This window comes from Leuciscus leuciscus (assembly GCF_965113295.1).
Source record: "Leuciscus leuciscus genome assembly, chromosome: 9".
Taxonomy (NCBI): Eukaryota; Metazoa; Chordata; class Actinopteri; order Cypriniformes; family Leuciscidae; genus Leuciscus; species Leuciscus leuciscus.
Window position 1 is genome coordinate 19,525,140 of NC_138733.1, and position 21,965 is coordinate 19,547,104.

General features: G+C 37.8%; 1 protein-coding gene across 1 annotated transcript in view; it reads left to right on the top strand.

Annotated features, from left to right (window-relative positions):
• Positions 1-13,828: 13,828 nt before the first annotated feature.
• Positions 13,829-21,965, top strand: part of grik4 (glutamate receptor, ionotropic, kainate 4) — a 375,294-nt gene continuing 367,157 nt past the window's right edge. The window contains exon 1 of the mRNA XM_082179353.1: positions 13,829-14,407. The gene's annotated coding sequence lies outside the window, so the exon portion shown is untranslated. The remainder of the gene's footprint in view (positions 14,408-21,965) is intronic.

A 21,965-nucleotide genomic window follows, 5' to 3' on the forward strand; every position in this document is an offset into this window, starting at 1 on the left:
GTGAAGGGGGTGATAGTGAAGAGGGTTTTCTTCCTGGATGAAAGGGTCTGTCTGGGACATGAAATTTCACAATATTTTGTGAACAAAATATTCATTTCATGAATGTTGACAACTAAACTTGATCAAAATATGCAGTTTGGGGATACAGGCAGATTCTTTCGTTAATGAAATTAGCCACCATTTTTAAAAAAAACGATAAAAACTCATAATTCCAAGAAAATAGTCTGAATTATGAGATATAAGTTGCAATTCAGAGAAAAAAGGCGAGATATAAGAATTTCTAGAACTACGAGATGTTTAAAAAGTCTGAATTATAAAACACTGCAAAATGTTAACTAAGAATTGTGAGACATTACCTTGATATTTTGAGAAATAAAGTCATTATTGTTCAAAACTGCCAATTTTGAGAAAGTCAGTCCAAATTCCAAGATATTAACTCAAAATTCTGAGAAAAGAATGGCAAGAAATAAAGTCAGAATCTTGAGATAAAACATGACCTTTTTTATAGTGAAAACAGGCTTCTAAAAATGCGGTTGTGAGTCCTGATGATTTAATGAATTTACTAGAATGCGGTCGTCACTGTCATAAACCGTGTACATAACCATATTAAGCTACGGTGGCCGAGAGAGCTCAACGCGCTGCAACTGAAGAAAACACATGCAAATAGAAAAACACCTGCAAACATCTTCATCAGTTTCACAACACATGTGTGCTCCAAATACTCACAACACAACCAAATACAGAAAAGCGCTGCAAAAGTTCACAACCCGTTCACAACACAACCAAATACAGAAACGCGCTGCAAAAGTTCACAACACAAACAAATCAGAAACGCGCTGCAAATAGGACAGAACACAACGGAAATGTTTCCAGGGAAGCCAATAAGTGACGGACCCGACTGGGACGTGCTTACAGCTGTCTACTTTAATTTAATTTAATTTATAATTTTATTTTTGTTGCAAAACATACAGAGATTACACGTTTATGACATACAACTTTGTATAGCCTACAATATACAAAATGTATTTATAATATGTTCAATGTCATAAGAATACTAATCAGAAAAGAACAAGCTGAAGACTAAAATAAATTAAAGAAAAAAAGATAGAGAAAAAGAACATGAGGGAAAGATATTAATATATACATCAGTTACATTGTACACATTCATGTTATGTTAAAATAAGTTTCATAAGAAATGTTAGAATGAAGGGTCCAAATCATAGACAGTAGGCTATATAAGAGGTCCAAATATGAGACTGCGCTGCGTTGTCATGGGAACATCCCAGGTGAAAATAATGAGGAAATGACATTGGCTTTCGTTGCTCCCTTCATCAAGTCCGTTCCAAACGGCTACATAATGGCACACAAGTGCCCCGCTCCCTCCAAAGTGCCCACTTCAAGGGCTCTGCCGTCTGCCCTTTTAAGGGAGTAACGTTAGGGCATAGGTAATGCTCACGAGCAATAAAAAACGTCCCAGCCGGGTCCGTCACTTATTGGGTTCCCCGGAAACATGTCTGTTGTGTTCTGTCCTATTTGCAGCGCGTTTCTGTATTTGGTTGTGTTGTGAGTATTTGGAGCACACATGTGTTGTGAAACTGATGAAGATGTTTTCTTAATTTGCAGGTGTTTTTCTATTTGCATGTGTTTTCTTCAGTTGCAGCGCGTTGAGCTCTCTCGGCCACCGTATTAAGCACTCAAAAACAAGACTGACACCCGTATTCTGCTGCATTGTGAACGTGGCCTCTAAATAATACAGAACTATGGCAAATGTGCAAAGCAATCGATCAGCACTGACAACAGACTACTGAGTAAAGACTGTTGGAGTCTCAATGCGATCAGCTTCACGGCCCCTCTCCTCCCACTCTCATTGTGTTCGTATCTCCGTGTCCTGTCCACAGGGAGCGCTCCGCTCCGCTCAAGTTCATATACGGATGGTGCCCCATAAATTTCAGCAGCTTTTTCTCCTGTAGGGTGTCAACAACATTGATGTACTTATCGAGCTGTTGGTTGAGATGGAGTTGAAGGCGGGAGGGGGTTTAACCACTGTCTCATTACCATGGTGAGCAATCCGACATGTCTGCTTCATCATCCTGGACCTCCTGTGTGGATCGTTCATCTGAGAGACAGGCATGCCAGGAATGACCCTGGTATGTTCAGGGGCCCGGTACCCTTTCTTTGGCTGCAAAAGCAGTGAGAGAAATGAAAGACACTTCCATCTCCTCCTGTGACACCATCGGATGCCTTAAAGGAGAAGTTCACTTTTAAAAAAACTTTTGCTGATAATTTACTCACCCCCATGTCATCCAAGATGTCCATGTCTTTCTTTCTTCAGTCGAAAAGAAATTAAGGTTTTTGATGAAAACATTCCAGGATTTTTTCACATATTATGGATTCCATTGGGACCCAAACGGTTCAAGGTCCAAATGACAGTTTCATTGCCGCTTCAAAGGGCTTTAAACGATACCAGACGATGAATAAGGGTCTTATCTAGCGAAACGATCGGTCATTTCAAAAATAAAATAAAAAGTTGACGTTTTATAAGCACAAATGTTCGGCTTGCTCTGTTCTGTGATGCGCGTTCGTGACGTCACGTAATACGCAATTACGTTGAAAAGGTCACGCTTGAAAAATTGAAGAAAATGTTCTTTTTGGCTTTTTAATATTAAAACACTCAGGATGCGCACACGAAATGGGCATTTTAAACGATAAACTGACACAAATACATTTGAAAATGTTTATATGGTCCTCCTTCCGCACATTTGTAAACACATCAAACTTGACCTTTTCAACGTAATTGCGTATTACGTGACGTCACGAACGCGCATCACAGAACAGAGCAAGGCGAACATTTGTGCTTATAAAACGTCAACTTTTTATTTTATTTTTGAAATGACCGATCGTTTCGCTAGATAAGACCCTTATTCATCGTCTGGTATCGTTTAAAGCCCTTTGAAGCGGCAATGAAACTGTCATTTGGACCTTGAACCGTTTGGGTCCCAATGGAATCCATAATATGTGGAAAAATCCTGGAATGTTTTCATCAAAAACCTTAATTTCTTTTCGACTGAAGAAAGAAAGACATGGACATCTTGGATGACATGGGGGTGAGTAAATTATCAGCAAAAGTTTTTTCAAAAGTGAACTTCTCCTTTAAGCCCTGTTTAATTATGATGGAGGCGGAGTCTGGGTGCTTTGGGTGTGACATAAGAGAAGATGAGAGGAGTCATTCTATTCTAGGGTCCCAGGGAGGTATGTTTCAGGAACATTCTGGTTATTACCTGGCACTTTGGTCATTTATGGAACACTACAGTCCATTCACTGACCGCTGGCACAAAATATGAAAGCATTTGTGAAAATCACAAGCTTCATTCAGATTACAACAATGTTTCCAGGATTTGGGGTGCACAAGGTTTTATCACTTTGCCAATTAATGTTTACAAGCTTGTGAGTTGCTATTATGATCTCTTGTATAATTTGCCAAAGTTTGCCATGTTAGTGGCATCAAATCATTGAAAGACATTCAGAGTTTTGTTTGAGGCAAGTAAACACACACACACACACACACACACACACACACACACACACACACACACACACACACACACACACACACACACACACACACACACACACACACACACACACACACACATATAATTACAAAATATATTTAGCTTTTTTTCAGCCTGATCTCTGTATTTGTCATACAATATATTTACAATATAAACTTAAGTATAGTTAATTTATACTTTTATAGATATTTTTTAACCCCTCCCCACTTCTCAAGTGTTAATTTAGTATCATTGAACTACTATTATAGTTTTTATTAATAGTTTTTATTTGTATATTTTCCATTTTAATTTTAATTAAGTTTTAGTGATTTTGTGGCGTTTTTTTGTCATTTTTGGTTGGGTAACAATTTACAATAAGGTTTCATTATAGTTAACATTAGTTCATTTCAGCTGATGACCCCTAATTGCTATTGTAAAGTGTTACCATTTAAAAAAATATTTGATACATTTTTATTTCAGTTTAAGTTTTAGTTGCTTTAGTTCAACTAAATTCAAATGAGAAATACTGACTTGGCAACAAAGCAAATTATGAGAATTATTTGTCATGTCTCTTATAGACAGTCTCTTCCTGTTTAAGTGAGCAGTTCTTGGCCAGAATAAGCAGTGCCGACTTAACTATATGCCATAGGCGATCAGTAGTGTTATATCACAGGGGATTTTTATTCTGGATTTTGATATGACAGTGGTATTGCTAACAAATAATACATGTGTTTCTGCCACTATTGATCAATTTGAAAAGCATGGCCAGCAGTGAGATAAGAGGAGTTGGAATGTCTGTTTGGGAAAGTTGAATTGTTTGTAGGTGACAAAAAAGGTCAGGTGATTTAATCTATCTGAAACACTGTCACAGCATTCTGATCAATACGCTCCCATGCTAATGTCAGCGTGAGGAGACAGTCCCCACTACAAGTATAGCAGGTGGATAACAAAAGCCTGACTGGAATTAAAATGACTTTTGTGCTGTTGTCTGTTACCTTTGCAGGTCAAATTCAATACAGAGCCCTTCTAAAGAGGCATTCAGACATCCTGCTGTCCACTTTAATGTATCTGAGAGCCTCCTGGCTTCTTGAGTAAAAGGGCATCTGTTCGCCAGAAATCTGTTTGCCTGTCTTCCAACGGAAAAGTTCATTGTGGCTTTTATGTACAATTATAAACGGGATACAAAATCACAGGCTTAGTGAATAATGAACAGGTTCACTTGTTCCCCACATATTGAAGACAAATGACACTGAAGTTCAACACGTATAGAAGGTCCATTTTGGGTAGTGGTGGATGTAGTTTTATTTTCAATTCTGTTAGTTTAACAAGGGATAAATTGATGGCTTCCCCATTCAAAGTGTGTAATTACAAATGCGTGCATGGTTATTTCAATCCTCTTGAGAGAGAGAGAGAGAAAGCCTGTTGGTTAGCCCTTTAATAAAGTCTAAGTTTTTGACTGACACCTAAAGCTAATCTTGTAGACATTAAGTAAACTGCAATACACGCTAAACGGTTCCAATGAGTGAAAATAATCATAAATTGAGGGTTGTCGATCAAATGAATTAGGCCTATATGATATGGTGATTAATTAATTAAATTAACCACATGGTTTGGTTTGGTGATGCGAGTCATGATTAAATGTGAAACATGCTTTTTTTATTTATAATTTCATTTATTGTTCTAAATCAACAAGTTCAATTGACAGCTCTAAATAAAAAGCATAAAAAATATGGCTCTTGAGATGCAAATGCTAGTTTCAGATATGTGGACAGATGGATGGGTTTTTGTTTATGCTCATTTTGTTATCTTCAACATATCACCCATGAGGTTCACTTATTGTCAGTAGAGATGGCATGCATAAACAGATATGGTCTGCTCATACAATATTAACATTTTAGAGTCTTAACTATTTTTCTGCTGTATAAAGAGGGGTGAATACTGTCAAAGGCCAGATAGTTTATGCGATGACATTGTCATTGAACAGAATCATATTTCAGGCCTATTTATGTCACTTTATGTATCTTAATTTAATTTAATTAAGAAATTAATTACATTATATCTATGTTTATTTATTAATGTATCAAATGATACATCTGTAGGCAATTTCTGATCTGTAGGCTACTGAAGCTGGGCACACTGATGATAAAAGTAAAAATTTTGGATAAACTGTTATTTTAAAATGAGTTTAACTATTGTCATTATCTAATGCATAATAGCTCTAAAACCTGTCATACATCCCCAGAGAGTGAATGGCAGTTTTGTTAAATGAACATGGGTCTCCAGAACACTAGGCTTTCTGTGGCTGGATATTGGGAGAATGCCAGAGCCGTTACACAGCTGTCTGTCTGAGAGAGTCTATACTTCTGGCTGACACAAACACAACAGCACAGCAGTGCAGTATATTCAGGCCCAGGATATTGGCTGATTCATAACTAATGAATATTTTCCAAGCCTGCTCAGGTTGCCATTGCCCATTACTTCAGGAGCCACTGAACCAGTTCTGCTTTGCCCCACATGAAATATGCACACTTTTTGTTGACAATTTCTTCACTGATTGCAAGGAAAATATGCAGAATGGATTTAAATATTGTAAACTGTGTTAAGCTAAGCTGAGAGTTTTACAATCTAATTGGTGGCTAAAAGGCTTATTGCCAAATCACAAAGGCTGAAAAGACTAAGCAGAAGTCTGCTCACAGCAAACAGGCTCTTATCAAATGGGCATGTTTCTTGTGGTACAAAATGCCTGGTCAGTGAAATAGAATATTCACTAACCGTCTAGGAATAATAAACTAGTCAGAACATATGATGTTCTCTTCTCACTAGTTTGTTATTTCTAGACGGTTCTCGTTGTAGCATACGTTGCGCACTCCTAAGTACATTTTCACGCATTCAAATCTATCGCGTTGATGACAGGCGAGAACCAATGAGGTTTGTGTGCTGTTTCTTCTTCTCCTTATATGGTGTTGATCGCGCTTCTGTAAACCGTTCTCGCATGCGCGCCATATTCAAGTGGAGTAAGTTATATAGGACAAGATTTTAACGTTAAAGTTCAGTCTGGTTTCCACACAAAGCAATCCGCTATCTTCAGAAGACTTACGCGAAGAATAACTTCGAAGAATAACGCGAACGAATCATATGGACTACCTTTTAATTCATAGATTGATTTTTCACGGATGAAAACGTCATATCCTACACGAGGCCGATGGTGAGTAGCCTAAAGTACAGCATTTTTTGAGGAAACGTTTTGCGAAATAGTCATTTCATATAACAGACTTATATCACCACTTTTGAATAAGAAACAATATCAAGTCTATAAAACTCATCATACATAACAAGCGTATCTGTTATTTCACTCGTTTAAACAACACACACCCGTCCTGGACATTTGACTGCACATCACATTTTTGTTATTGATACAGCTTTATTCAATCGTTATGAAACGGACCGGTCTACGGGACAAACATTATATAAAAGGGTTATGGAGCTGTTTACACTGTAATATACAACAAAAGAGCCTGCACAGTGACAGGAAATAGAAATGGACACAAAAAACACGTGAAACAGCAACGGTCACAATATGACGTCACACTCTGCACTTATGTTTTAAAAAACATAATTTAAAGTCCGCGTGAACCGGAAGTTGCAAACGACTTTTCTCCAGTGCTGTGACGTATTTCCCAGTGAAAAGGAATATTGAACAGAGGGCAGGGTTTTACTCTAGCGCTCCTCCTCTCCATCTCTCGCTCATTACAGCGGGGAGTGGTTAAGCGTTTCCCAAACCAAGCCGTCAAACCTACGTCATCAGGGAAGGTCCTCCAATGCAGAGGGGAGGGGCATTTTCAGATTTTGATTAAAGATTAAAGCCAACATTTTTTTTTACATAAATCACTCTAATTAACTGTCCTTATAATATTTGTTTTTCTTTTAGCACATGTGAGATTGTTTGTAGTTATAGTAACGCTATATGACTTGCCCACATTTCTGCTCTGAACATATGCATTCACCAGGCATTGGTGTCAACATAGACAAGATGATGACATTCCATAAGGTACACAGAGGTCCCTGAACACTTTAGCTCTCCAGCCAAGATCAGTTCCCTCAGTCAACAGGAGCAGTGTAGGACACAGACAGGGATGTAGAAAAACATCTTATTCTTATGTTAGATGGCCTGCAAAAGCAACCCTGGCAATGGCTTTTATGAACGCAAACATCATAATGCAGTCTCAAAACGGCTGCTCCGACAAGGATGACCATGACTGATCTCCAACTCAAGAGATCCTTTTCAGTACCAGAAGTGTCACCTCTGTTTTGTCCAATTCATTTCTCATCTCAGCCATATTTGTGCGTGCTGCACTGTATCTTGTCTACTCACGGTAGAATATTGTTTGAAATGCGGGGATCATTTATGGCTAACGCTCTGCAGCCTAATGTGCGTCTGCATTTTGCATCAATGCGTCATTTCTTCAAATGGAGCTCTTGATTGATGGCCTGCGCCATTCCAAACACCATCCCGTCTGTAATAATGCATCACCTGTTGCGCTCTGGTTTGCAGTTTCTGTTTGAAATTATTCTGTGATAATGAAGTGCAAATGCTCTTGGCTCTGGCATGAGATTGAACTACCTCAGTGTAACAACCTTTCTACAGGCAAATCATCTCCTTGGTCCCTTGTAGCTGAGTTAATAAATCTAGATGCTATGAAGAGAAAAGGACATCAACAGATTGTCTTTTGCCATTGTTGATGGATGAAATTTCACAGTGATCTCTAACTCCTCAATGTAACAAGTCAGTGTGTTTGATAAAACAAGAAATATCTGTACTCTATAGATGATAACACAGGAAATCGTATTCATCAACCCAGGAACAGACGGACACTACATCTGTTTACCACCGCATGGGTTGTCTTCATTTCTTTCAGCATAAACTTTTCTAGCCTGTAATGGAAACGCAATCTTAACCAGTATATTTAACAGTCACATTCTGTTGCTTTGGATTCAGTGCCAGGGGAATCTAAATAATGCCGCCAATATTCATATTTTGCGGGACAAGTGTATAAAGATGAAATTTGGGGTATAACAAACAAACATGGAAAATGTGACATTTCCGATTTCATTTAAATTTAATACAGAACAAATCTGCCGCCTCACAGGCTGAATGTGAAATAAAGACTCCATTTGAACAAAAGTATTGGATGATAATTTTCAAACTTGGCTCACTTAAGTATGCGTAATGTGAATGTTAAATCATTGGCTTGGATCATGCAGTTACAATTGATTTACGGTTAAAAGTGTCATTACATCTTTAGAGATTAAGTGTCTGTTCTCTTTGTTCTTTTACTGACAAGGAGAGTATGTCTTTATGACAGATAAAGTGGATGCGCATTTGTACATTTCATCACACTTGCCAGTCCTCTCCTCTTTACAGATGTCAGATGTTTCACATACAAGGAAGTCTCATGAAGGGTGCCACTGGGAGAAGGCCATTGACAGCATACCTACATTAGAGAGTAAGTACACCAATTCAGAATAATTCTATGGAAGTGGATTTAAATAAAAGTAAAATATTTTATTGGTAGCTGAAATCATTATTAAATGCAAAAAATAAAAATAAACAAACAAGAGGATGGGGTATATGTTGAACGTTGTGATTCTTGTTCAAATTCTGCTGACTTGACATGAATTTTATTTGTCCAGGACTATTCAATCAAAAAGACATTACAAATGCAATCCATGGAAGGTTTTCTTGGACTTTGAGTTTGCTTCACCTTGTTTTCCTGTGTTCTATACATCGGCTTGTTGATGTACATACACTTGTTAATGCTGATGGTGAGGAATTACAGTCACAACTAGGGGTGGTTAATCGGTCTGATTTCCCGATTCGATTCGATTACGATTATTGAAGTCCCGATTCGATTACAGTCGATTTTTGATTATTAACGATTCTCGATTAGCGATTATTGATTTTCCATTTCACAACAGTAAACGAAAATACACTACAAAGTGATTGCAGTATTAAAAAAAAGTCAGCTGCTGAATTACTTAACTCTTTTATTGAGTAACAACAACTCAAAGCACTTTCTGTGTCGTTTAGTTATAACTTCAGAATTATTTGTATGTAGCTTATGTTCTGTAGAACACAGAAATGAATACATCACATTGTGTTGTGACTCATCAAGTTGAACTAAACAATAACAAATAAATGAAAGGCTTATTTGCTTTAGGAAGTAGATCAGAACCAACATACTGTAGAAATTGGACAATTTTCTTCTAGAAAGACAAGGTGTTCAGGTGGAAGAAGACTGCAGGTTGCAGTCGAAACATGTCAAGGTAAAGAAAAAGTTTTTTCTCCACCTGAACACCTTGTCTTTCTAGAAGAAAATTGTCCAATTTAATCATTAAGAAGACAAAATGAACATTTTTGAACAACTTACTGTAGCTTCAATTAGTAACATACAAAGCCATTCTTATACACAACTAAATAATGAAGAGTTATGACTTGAAATGTTTGCTGTATACTACAATCAAAAACAAGAAAGTGAATGAACATCTGCAGAGAGCACAGTCAAAATGTAACTTTTTGTGACTGAAATTGCACATATTGCAGTATAACGTACGTATAACAGATCGGTTTACAGAGTGTACTGATGTGAAAACTAAACAATACAGAAAGCAGCTCTCATACAAAAATACTAAATAGGTAACAATGAAATTGCCAATTTTACATACGTTAGCTTTTAACGAAGAAGGTGCCGTTCGAATTTGGCGCTCAGCCATCATGAGTCTGTTATGTATGTGCGCGTCTCTGTTATGTGCGCGTCTCTGTTATGTGCACGCCACAGACTGTCCGCGCACTGCACGTCCGCTTATAGTTCCGCCTTTTGCGTTCCGTCAATATTACGTTATTAGAAAAAAAATAAATATTTTTTTAGAAAATCGATTTTTTGACATTTGTGAATCGATTCAGAATCGTCCACGTCCGCATCGCGATGCATCGAAGAATCGATTTTTTCCCCCACCCCTAGTCACAACATCTCATAATGCATAATGTACGTCAAACTGAGTAGCGCATCACTGAGAAATGTCCTGCTCAAGTCGTCCTTGCGATGGAGGTTCGGATTGAATAACTAGTTCTTCCAATGTTTCCAGTGAAATGATTTGGTAAAACTGACGCCATTGTTAGTGTCTTTACAGTATTACAATCGCTGAGCTTTAGGAAGCCTCTGGAAATTCAGTTATGGTAAATGGGTGTTTCGTTTTCAACACGCACTGTTAGCGGTAGACCAATCACAACACACTGGTCTGTCTGACCAATCAGAGCTGAGTAGCTCTCGGAAAGGCGGGGCTTAAAGAGAATCTTCGAACAAGTAGTTTTCAGACTTTTTGAGAAATGAGGTGATGTATATTATGAGGTCTTTTTGACCTTTGGTGCATGTAAACCTGTTGTAGAAAATTAGGAACCTTTTAAATAGCATGGGGGCACTTTAATAATGTTTATCTTTATCGTGGACACTTTTATTTGACATAAACCCAGAAATCTGTGGAGATTTCAAGTCATCAGTTTAGCAGAGCCTCCCGCTGCCCCTTTCCTCACCCCTCCTCTGGGAGTTCAAAGTGTGCACTTCGACTAGAATGACAGGTTGTGTGATTGGTGTCTGTTTTGAGGGAAAAGGTCACATAGCTTGACATCTATTCTTATTATCCAGCAGCGTAAATCGACTCAGAGATCAAATGTCAAGAAAACGTGGATTAGATCTGGCTAAGATACTAAAGGGCTCTGTAAAAACTTCACCCAACAAATCATAAAATTTGTTGTGTCTCTCTTTGCACAGAATCACAGATGCGCATCTCCTAAGTGCAATTATGCGTCTGTTTAGCCTTAGTCTAGCTTTCAGTCCATGGAGATTTGTCCTCACTTAGCAGAGCTACAGCCTTGCTGATTCATAGGCCGTTTTAAAGGGATGCTGACACACAAGCTATTGAACACCTGCACTGCTTACTGACTCAAGGTTTAGAAAATGCATTAAATTTTAAATACATCATTATGGGTGGTGAGATGAATGAGAGGCCTCATTAATTATCTGCAAAAACTTGCAGGGTCTGTAGATTTTGTTGTTATGGACAATGATTAATAATTTCTGCAGCGCACGTGAGAGAAAGATTATTATTTAGTTGAGTGTACAGTGTAGTTTATTTAACCGTTTCATGTGTTCTGAGAGCTGCTGATGTGACAAGAAAGAGTGTCTTTGATCTGATGTTAATGTGTGAATTTCCTTTTTGGGCAGTCTAAATTAAACAGCTCTCATCTACTGCACCCCCTCATCTGGTGTGTGCGAGTTTCCTGATGCTGACAACCTGTTTCCTGAAATATGAATTTCTACTGAGAGTCATGTATTTCATTTCGGTAAATTGCTATTCATCCGTGATGATTCTGCTCGGGCTGAGTAAAATGTGCCGAATGTTCAGTGTGGAAAGTCCATGTGGAGTAAGGGAAGACATTATTCATGAATTACTCATTGGCACCAAACAGAGAGCACTTATGTCTAATGCAGTTGATCAGAGCACGTTATGTAGGCTACACCTGATGAGAAGTATGGGGGATGCTTTGCTCATATACAACATGATGAAGCAAGAAAGAGAGTATAGGCTATCATGCGAGGAGCGCTGCTTTGTTACTGGGATCATCGCTGGGAATTCATTTAAAAAATACACGAACCTATGATGTAAAAGCACAGCACGATATTTCTAGAGCGAGTGACTCTTATAATCCGGTTCTTCTGAGTGAATAAAAAATCGACATCACTACCAGTGTTGTCCATTTCCCCACTCTTTTGAGCCAGTTATTTTTAGTGACTCAGAATCTACCGAAGCAGTGAAGCCCAACAAGATACTCTTATGAGTCAGATCATTTTATTGAATCAAAAGGTGTTTGAATCTATCGGAACGGTCACTGAATTTACCTAATGAAGCCTTGTTAATTTCGTCATGTCTGACTTGAAATGGTCCACTTTTCTTTTCTTACTGTTATGGGTTTGCGAGACTTGAACCAGTGTTGACTTGTTGTTTGCTATATGACAGCCAGGCCAGCAGGTACCTACACATTACCTACACATTACCATTACACATTACCTACACAGGTATCTACACATTACCTACACATTACCTACACTTTACATACACATTACCTACACATGTACTTACACATTACCTGCACAGGTACTTAAACATTACCTACACATTACCTACACAGGTAATTACACATTACCTACACATTACCTACACATTACCTACACTTTACATACACATTACCTACACATGTACTTACACATTACCTACACAGGTACCTAAACATTACCTACACAGGTACTTACACATTACCTACACATTACCTACACTTTACATACACATTACCTACACATTACCTACACAGGTACTTACACATTACCTACACATTACCTACACAGGTACCTACACATTACCTACACTTTACATAAACATTACCTACACATGTACTTACACATTACCTACACAGGTACCTACACATTACCTACACAGGTACTTACACATTACCTACACAGGTACCTACACATTACCTACACAGGTACCTACACATTACCTACACAGGTACTTACACATTACCTACACAGGTACCTACACATTACCTACACAGGTACTTACACATTACCTACACAGGTACCTACACATTACCTACACAGGTACTTACACATTACCTACACAGGTACTTACACATTACCTACACAGGTACTTACACATTACCTACACAGGTACCTACACATTACACAGGTACTTACACATTCTATTTTGTTAAAACATTTTCATTTTTGGGTGAACTATCCCTTTAATTATAGTCCATAGTTGTAATCAGTATAGACTATTTTATAATGGCTAAATTAATTAATGAATTAAATTTGACTGAACATTTATGTTTGTTTAGTCATTTTAGTCAAATTATTGGCTTATGTCACGTCTAAAAAGTTTCCAAAGTCTGTAACATGTTTTGAAAGAAGTTTAGCCTATTTGTTGAAATATAATTGATCACTATTTCTAACAGACTTCTGAGGGCAGTGAACAACAGTAAGAATTTTCCAAACAGTGTGATATTTCCAAAGAATCCAAAGAATCGTTGCAAATATTTCGTCCAACAAATAGGCTACTTTTAATCATTTCTATTCCCATCTGTATATGTGCCAGTCTAACTTGCATTTAGATAATTGGTAATGAAATCCTACAAAGTCAGAGATGCTTTGAGCAGTGTGGGAGATCGTGTGTGTGGAGAAGAGAGCAGCGTGAAGGAGTGTGCGCTGTATCAGTGCAGGTCCTGAAGCAGAAGAGAGAAGAGAGCAGAGCTATCGGGCTCTTATTACACGCGTTTAAAACCGCTATTTAAAGGGACTCATCCCTGGAAAGAGGAAGAAGGAAAGTGAAAGAAACAGAGCAAAAGAAGCCCTCCAACCGATGTTTGACTTAATTTGACTTGAGAGAGGATTCATTTATTTCTCACTGGGATGCGGATTTTCCCCTTCTTTCTTTGACAGCGTGCGTTTGCCCCGCATCGCTCACATCATACGGATATATACGGAGAAAGAATTAAGATGAAGTGGCCTTCGAAAGTAGTTTTTGACGGCGTACCGCTCGCTAAGGTTTTATTTTTTCTTTAATCGTGTTCAACAGCGTTGCACCGGGCACTAGGGAACGGCGGGAATTGGTAGGGCACGCGCGCAGTGCTTATAAAACAACAGCTGATCAGTGAAGCTCACATCAAGCCAAATAAAACACCAACAGAAGAATAAACACCATTGATATTGTTATAGGAGGCATAACAACGGCGATCTTTAAAACAGGTAAGACGATTCGCACCATTGCTTCATGCAGTTACGGTCTATTCTGCATTTAGTTTTTTTCAACATGTGATGGATTGGATTGCATGGGAAATTGCTGTAGATCGTGAGACTTTAATGCTTTGTTTGGGTAATCATTTTAATCATGTGGACACACGGCAGAATCATAGATAGCCTCCTGAAGCAGCATGCCAAATCGGCTATAAATCCGCTCAACTTGAATATCATGTAGACTACAATTTGAAACATTTAGGAGCCTTATGTCTCAAATGAATATTAAAGTAAATTAGCACATCCCCCCTTATCTGTATTAGTCACAGCAACAATTGATAGTCAATGAACACGGCATGATTTGCATGACAATTAGACCATTCTTTGAAATAATTTATTACATAAGTGGTGCTTGTTTAATCACATTGAGCACGGTTGAGTTACAAAGACAAAATCTGGTGTGCTGTTGCATTCAGATTTATGAAAAAAAAATCACTATAGAAGAGAATGACGGACAGAATATGAAGAATACGCATGTGACGTAAGAAACTTAAAGACTAATTGATTTGCTCTATGACTATAGTGGTTCCAAACAGGAGATTCAAAGTCAAATATTGAATCTTAATCTATTAAAGTGACATTAACTTCAGTTATATATGGACTACAACGGTTAAGGTGGTTCTGTTTGTTTTAGGTGATGTGTGCTCAAGTCATACGTTACAATGCATTGGTCTGTGCAACATGTGTGCCCTAAACTTTGCAGCATCTGGTTCAGCTCTTACACAGAATGAAACTGATTTTCTGAACGACTTGAAATCCTCCTTGATAGTACTGAAATAAGGCTGAAATTGAGGGCTTTTGGTTGAAGATAAGAGGGTGGAATGGGTGTTATTTTTGCACCCCCTGGTGGATAATGGCAAGTGAGTCTGTGCTGTAAAAAAAAAGTCGGTTTCACAGTTATTTTTTGCTCTCAATTTGTGAGTTTACAAAACAGCAACGTTTTACAAAAGTGATCAAATTCTTATTTAAAACCCTAATGTTCTCGACTGCTTTATGATAATTTAGTGCCATAATGGGTGAATATTGTACTGTATGTCAACACAACGCTTATTTTATAACTATATGGATATTTCCTCCTTTACTTAATGCAATAAAACTTTAAACTGAACTGCACGCTATTGATGGGAATTTTGATTCATCTCAGTGACTGGAAACTTTTGAATTTGTGGCCCTAAAAGATTCTTTCACTCATAAGCTCGGGGGCCTTTCTGGCGGTTACATTGTTAGGCCATTAGGTGGCGATAAGTGAGTGTTTTTTGCTCTATGGTCTTTTGTGTTTGGAACGAATCATGGAGTCGTTCACTCAACCGTTTCACAGACTCCCGAGTCTTTTAATGGTTTGTTAGAATTTGCGAATCTACAAATCTAACAAGAGTCCTACCCAGAAAGAGAGTTTAAGAGTTTTTTTTTTCTATACAAATACCAGCAACAAGTCAATTTCATTATCATCTCTGGTGTTCTCCACTGTTTAGTACAATTATCAAGCTGTTAATAAAAGCAATAGAAATAACAACAATTGACTGTTTTTACATACAAGTTTTCAAGTCTTCATAGTTGGGTAAATCTTTATAGCGGTGAATCAGAGAATAGGCCCTACATATCTTTTTTTGTGTTCCCATTTGTGCAAATAGCAACAACAAAAAACACCCCTCTACAATAGTTTTCACAACTTTCAAAAAAGGTGCAGAGAATGATAAAAGGTGATGGTTCTCTGACTTCACTCTCTTCGTTTACCCTTTTGTCTGATGTTATTTTGGGTTGCTGTTTTATTTGTTTATTATTCGTTTGCTTCAGTTTAGTTTGGAGATTTATGTTTGCCGGCCTGTAATTTGGAGTGTTTATTTTGTGTTTGTGTTAATTACGTAGCTTATTCTTTATTTATGTTTATGTTCAGAGTGGAATGTTTTCTGTAGTGATGTTTTCTCTTATTTAGTTATGAGTTGTAAACGTTATTTTTTGTTAATAAATACTTCTTAACTCGCTTTTGTTCTCGTTGCCTCCCGCATTTGTCGCGGCTCAGAGCGCGGCTGTGACGTAATATAATACAAATATAATGTTCTAAATGTACACATGTATGTAGCCTATACATAAAAATAAATAAATAAATAAATAAATAAATATATATATATATAGCAAGATTTACGATGCTGATGACCGTTAAAACACGTCATCACAGTCTGTGTAAAGGGTCCATCCATAATAACTGTAAATATATTAAGAGCTTCAACACTGTCGTACGTCGTTTTAATTCTGTATGGTGGTAATTTTTAAGCATTCATAATTATCCCACCATCTGTCTCATCTTAGTTTGAACGAGATTGATTAATTTACAGAATTTAATTAATTAATTTGCAATTAATTTGCTCTTCTCGTTCGATCGGCAGATCTTCATTTGATGCCTTGGTTCAGTGACAGTCCCGCTTCAACATTGATCTGCACGTGTGTAGCTGCAACCAATGAAATGTTCCTTCATAGCCTGTGCTAAAATGCTATTGGCTTGTGCCAGGGAACGCGGTAAATGCGTCTTTAGATCAATATGAGTCAGGAAACAATTTGTTTACCGAAAAGATTTATGAACCAAAACAACTCCACTTCAATTGCCTGCTTCTCACGTCGTTTTATTAGTGCGGACAGTAACAGGTCTTAAATTAAATCTCTATATCCAGCAGACAGACACCTTCACCATGTTCATCGTAGGTATGAAGACGAGCTAAGTGCGCAATTGCTTTGATAAAAACAACTTTTCACCCATCAGGTTAGTGACGTCCATACAGAATCTACCCTTTTACATTTGGTGATTATGAAGAAAATTTTATGTTAAACATGGCCAAATATCTTAAAAAATATCAGAAAGTATATGAGCTGTAAGTGTAATGGCTATGCCATTTTATATTTAAATGCTCAAACAACCAACATTGTATTAATATATATGGTAATATAACACTAGAAAATAATACTTGATATCTGGCAAAATCTGAAATGTTTAGTCTGTAGAAGTGTTCTGCTGTATATCAGAGGAACAAAGACATTCACTTTATCTCATTTATTATTTACTGGAATATTTATGTCGCATGTAATAAAGTCTGCAAAGTAAAGTCTGCTGCAGGCATGAGCATGCTTGGATGGCTTTCCAGAAGGCTTCTTTTATCGTCTTGTTGCAGAATTGCTTGTATATGTGTTTTTTCCCCCAACAGACTGGTATAATAAAAAATAATAATAAAAAATCAGCACTGGATAATCAGCATAAAATACTTTTTCTAACTTGTTTTTCTGTCCGTCTGTATTTGTGGCATACGTTTGGGTCAGGACTAGATGTTTGTCTGAACAGTGGAAGGCCAGGTTTAGAAAACCTGTTTTGAAAGTTATTATTTTTGCAATTCTGTTTGGTGCTGCTAATGTAGGCTACATTAATGTTTTGGCATTGGCAATGAGTCTGCTGTAGTTCAGTGATATCACAACATTCACAAGCATGTAATTATGGCCAAAGGTGGTTGAAGCGAATGCTTTTTGGACTGGTACTGCTGATTTGCATTTGTTTTCATGAAAAGCCCGTCCCTATAGACAGAATGTGCACAGCAACTGAACAAACACGATTAAAAGGGCACACAAAGGCCCGCACAAGTTTGGAGCCTGAGTGCCTGGCTGCTGGTAGCACATATGCACCTGACAGAAAACAGAGTAAGATGCATGATCTCATTGGATGCCTGATCAGTTGATGGATAGGTCATGGAGAAACACAACTCTCTGTTGTAGTGAAGGTTAACCAACATGGTGTGACGATTTGTCTGTTTCCGTGAGAGCGGTCTCCACAGAATTGAGACAAGGGCATCATTCAGCACTTTCTGTGTTGAGGGCCACTCACAGGACATTTGCCAATCTGTGCAACACCCGAGACCAGCCCTTCACAAACTCAACACTCCATTTTCCTAACTAATGAACAACCTTTTTGTACAATAATTGATTGAAGAACAGTAGTGATGCTAACAAACATGCTTCTGTGATTTCAGGAGTATTTTCAATAGGGATGCACCTGTTGGTCTATTGGTTTTCAAATATTATAGTGTCAGTGTGTGTTTATTTTATATAAATATATATATATGTTAAGTAATCGGTCGATTATTTTGACATCTAGGCTAATCAAGTAATTAGATTTTTTTGTGGTTTACTTAATCTTTAATATTTGGCCACTACTTTACGAAAGAAATGCTGGAGTGAGTAAAAACAAGAATATGTGGACATCAAAAAAATGCAAACTAAGAGTGGGGGTTTAAACATTAATTTTGTAATAGCGATGAACAGTTTGCATATTTAGAAACATATTGATGTATTCTCCTGTGTTGGTGTAGATTTATAAATGATTTACCTTACAAGTCTGATGAAATGGCACCCATTGCATTCTCATATGAAAATTATAAGCAACCCAAACTCACAGCAAAAGGACAGTTTATCTGGAGCAGAATTTACTGTGAACGGAGCCGCTCTAAGACGCACATATTCTACACGAATGTACTGTAAGTAATTAAAGCGATTATATTAAACCCGCAGGGCATATATATATTTTAATTGAATCCTTTGCGACTTCACAATAGCGCAATGGCCTCTAAGAGCACAGCCAATTCTGTATGATTTTATAGTATTTTATAGATTTTATAGTATGAACCTATAGTATGGTTTTTACATCGTGCAGTCTTAGAAAACAGACTAATAATGCGGTTCATAGATTCTCGTCCTTGGAATACGCCACTTCCGGTATTTTGTCGGTTACTCACTGCGGTAAATCAAGGATTTGAAAAAAAATTTGTACTCAAATTTAATCTAGGAATTGTGACAGGTGACAGCCCTAATTATATTTCTTTCACTAACACTTTTATAATGGTGGACTATCAATAATAATTGTAAAAACAAAAGCAAGCATTCAAAATCATGAAATGATAAAATCATACAGAATTGGCTGTGCTCTTAGAGGCCATTTCAGAATCCATATGTCAGTCAATGAGCAGAATATAATGTCACAGAGCATGACATATCCATATCCATCCCCTGTGTCTAGTATTGATTCTGTGTGGTCAGTGGTTTAAGTGAATTTTCCAGACCTCTCCTTCAGAGCAGCCCAACCCAGCGCAGTCAGTATTTCATAGTTAATAATTACTGGCACAAATCAGTTTAGCCCAGGTGAATGGCTGAAAATTACAGCTACTATGTTATTTTCCTTGAGGCTTGCACAAAATATAATCCTTTGCGGTTTATTTAGCTTTATTATTATTGTGCAGCAAGACTTTTGCACTTCATATAGCACAGAGTTGCCACTGTTAACTCCTTGGCTCATGAAGTATCATAACAGTAGACTTGAGAGTTTTAATTTAGCAAAATGTTATTTACAGACATTTGATTTCAGTGTTTTGGCTGTCGAGACTCGAGCACATTCTTAATGTCACCCACCCTCCAAAAATGCCTCTTTCATGTTGCCCTGGAAGTTTCAGCTGTCAGATGTGTCTCCAGCTGAGTTTCCTTTCAAGGCTATTCGAGGTCACATGAGCTGCTTTTCCTGCAGGATATTCAAGTCGCTTTTTTTTTATCAACTTTGCGCACCACCTTTGTAGCGCATCTCATCAAGTTCATGCCTTGTCGTTGCCATGACAGCAGCACCACTTCATGTCACTCTTGTGATGAGAGCGAGTGACGTGCATATATCCTATAAGACATAGTTGAGTTTTAAGTAGTCTTATATCTCAGAATTATCAAATATGCCTCTGTTGACAGTGAGAAAATGGTCCAAGGACCCTTTCAAGATCAGCAGATTCCCTGCAGCAGCAGGAGATTCGTAATTGGTGAGTGACTGAAGTATCGTACATGATCATCTAATGCTTTTGCTTGAACGAAACAGTTCTGCGCTCACTTACCCAAGACTCAGGGTGAACATAAAGGATTGTTGTGACTTAAGGATGTGACATCTTCTAATTGACTGATAAATTAAAGAAATGTGTTTTTAGAACGACCTTCTGAGGTTTTACATAAAACAACCTAGAGGCAAAACAATCTTGGTACAGTAACATAATTTCAAGGGCCTTGCTTTTCAACTGCTTTCTTTTAAATGTTGTCTTATCATCCTGTCATGATTTTTTTTTTTTTTTTTGAGTCATACTTTCCTAACATGGTCAGCCAGGAAAAAAACAGCTGTACAAAAGATTGTTTTCTTGTTTCTAATTTTGGCAAAATGTTTACCAATTATGGTGTGAAATTGCTTGCTGTTGTTTTTAGATATGGCTGCATGATAGAGGAGTAGGAGCTTGGCTTTCATTTTTCCATTTTCTGTTTCACTGATTCCTTCAGTTTGCCAGACCTGAAAATGAGCATCGTCGACATCAGTTCCCTCATACTACCCTCAGATTTCACCGCCTGTGTGTCCATGAGCCCTCAAAGCCTTGAAGATTACATTGCATTTTTTTTGGTACATCTATATAGTTTGAATTATTTATATTTTGATACCAGGCTGTCAAGCAGGTAGTCCCAATGATCACTCACTTCATCAGTTCAACAGTGGTTCCTCTCTGCTGGTCTTAAGTCGATACGTGGAGATGTCTGTACACCTTTGAAGGATTCCACCTCCGCAAATAAGCTTCCAGGCTCAGAGAGAAGTTCATTGGAGACAAATGGTGCACATTTCACAGGTAGGCCTTTTCAACCGCTATGATTTGTTTCATTGCTAATGGGGGCTGAAGTACCGGGGCCCCAGGCCATTTGCTTTTTGGAGTGGCAGTCTGAGCGAGAGCAGCCAGCATCTCTTAACAGCTTTAAAAAAAAAAAAGAAGAAAAAAAAAGCCCTCAGTACCAAGTGAGTTCCTCACAGACTGGGCTTCCAGAAGACTTTCTCTTTACCTCTCCTCATTACCATACACAGGCTCTACAGAATCTCTAATGCCCACAGGGTGCTTAACACACCACAAGGGTGACTGCTGAAGCTGTCTAATTGGCCGCCCAGGCAAAGCCATATGGAAGCTACCTGGGTGATTGACAGAGGCCATGGAGAAAAGGAGATCCCAAGCAGAAGGCTGGATTGTCCTGGCTCCTTTTTAATCATGCCGTTCAGCATTGTCGATAAGAGATGTTCTGAGATTAGAGTTCAAGGAGGACGGCCTTGTGCCGCGACTGTGGGATTTACTCAACATGTGGAAGGGATGGCTGAATCAGTATTCAGTAAGGAAGAGTAGAAGGTTACTGCAGAAGGCTTGAGCCTAGCCCTCTTCTCCATATTAAGTATGAAGATAACATTATTTAGTATGCAGATCACATTATTTTTGTTGAGTGTAGCCGAATTTGTGGATTTGCCAAAGCGTTTACCAGTCTGATGTAATTTATATGCACTACCATTCAAAAGTTTGGGGTCAGTAAGATTTTTTACGTTTTTGAAAGAAGCCTCTTTTACTCCAGGCTACTGAATCAAAAGTACAGTAAAAAAAAGAAAAAAAAAAGTGAAATATTATTACAATTTAAAATAGTTGTTTTCTATTTG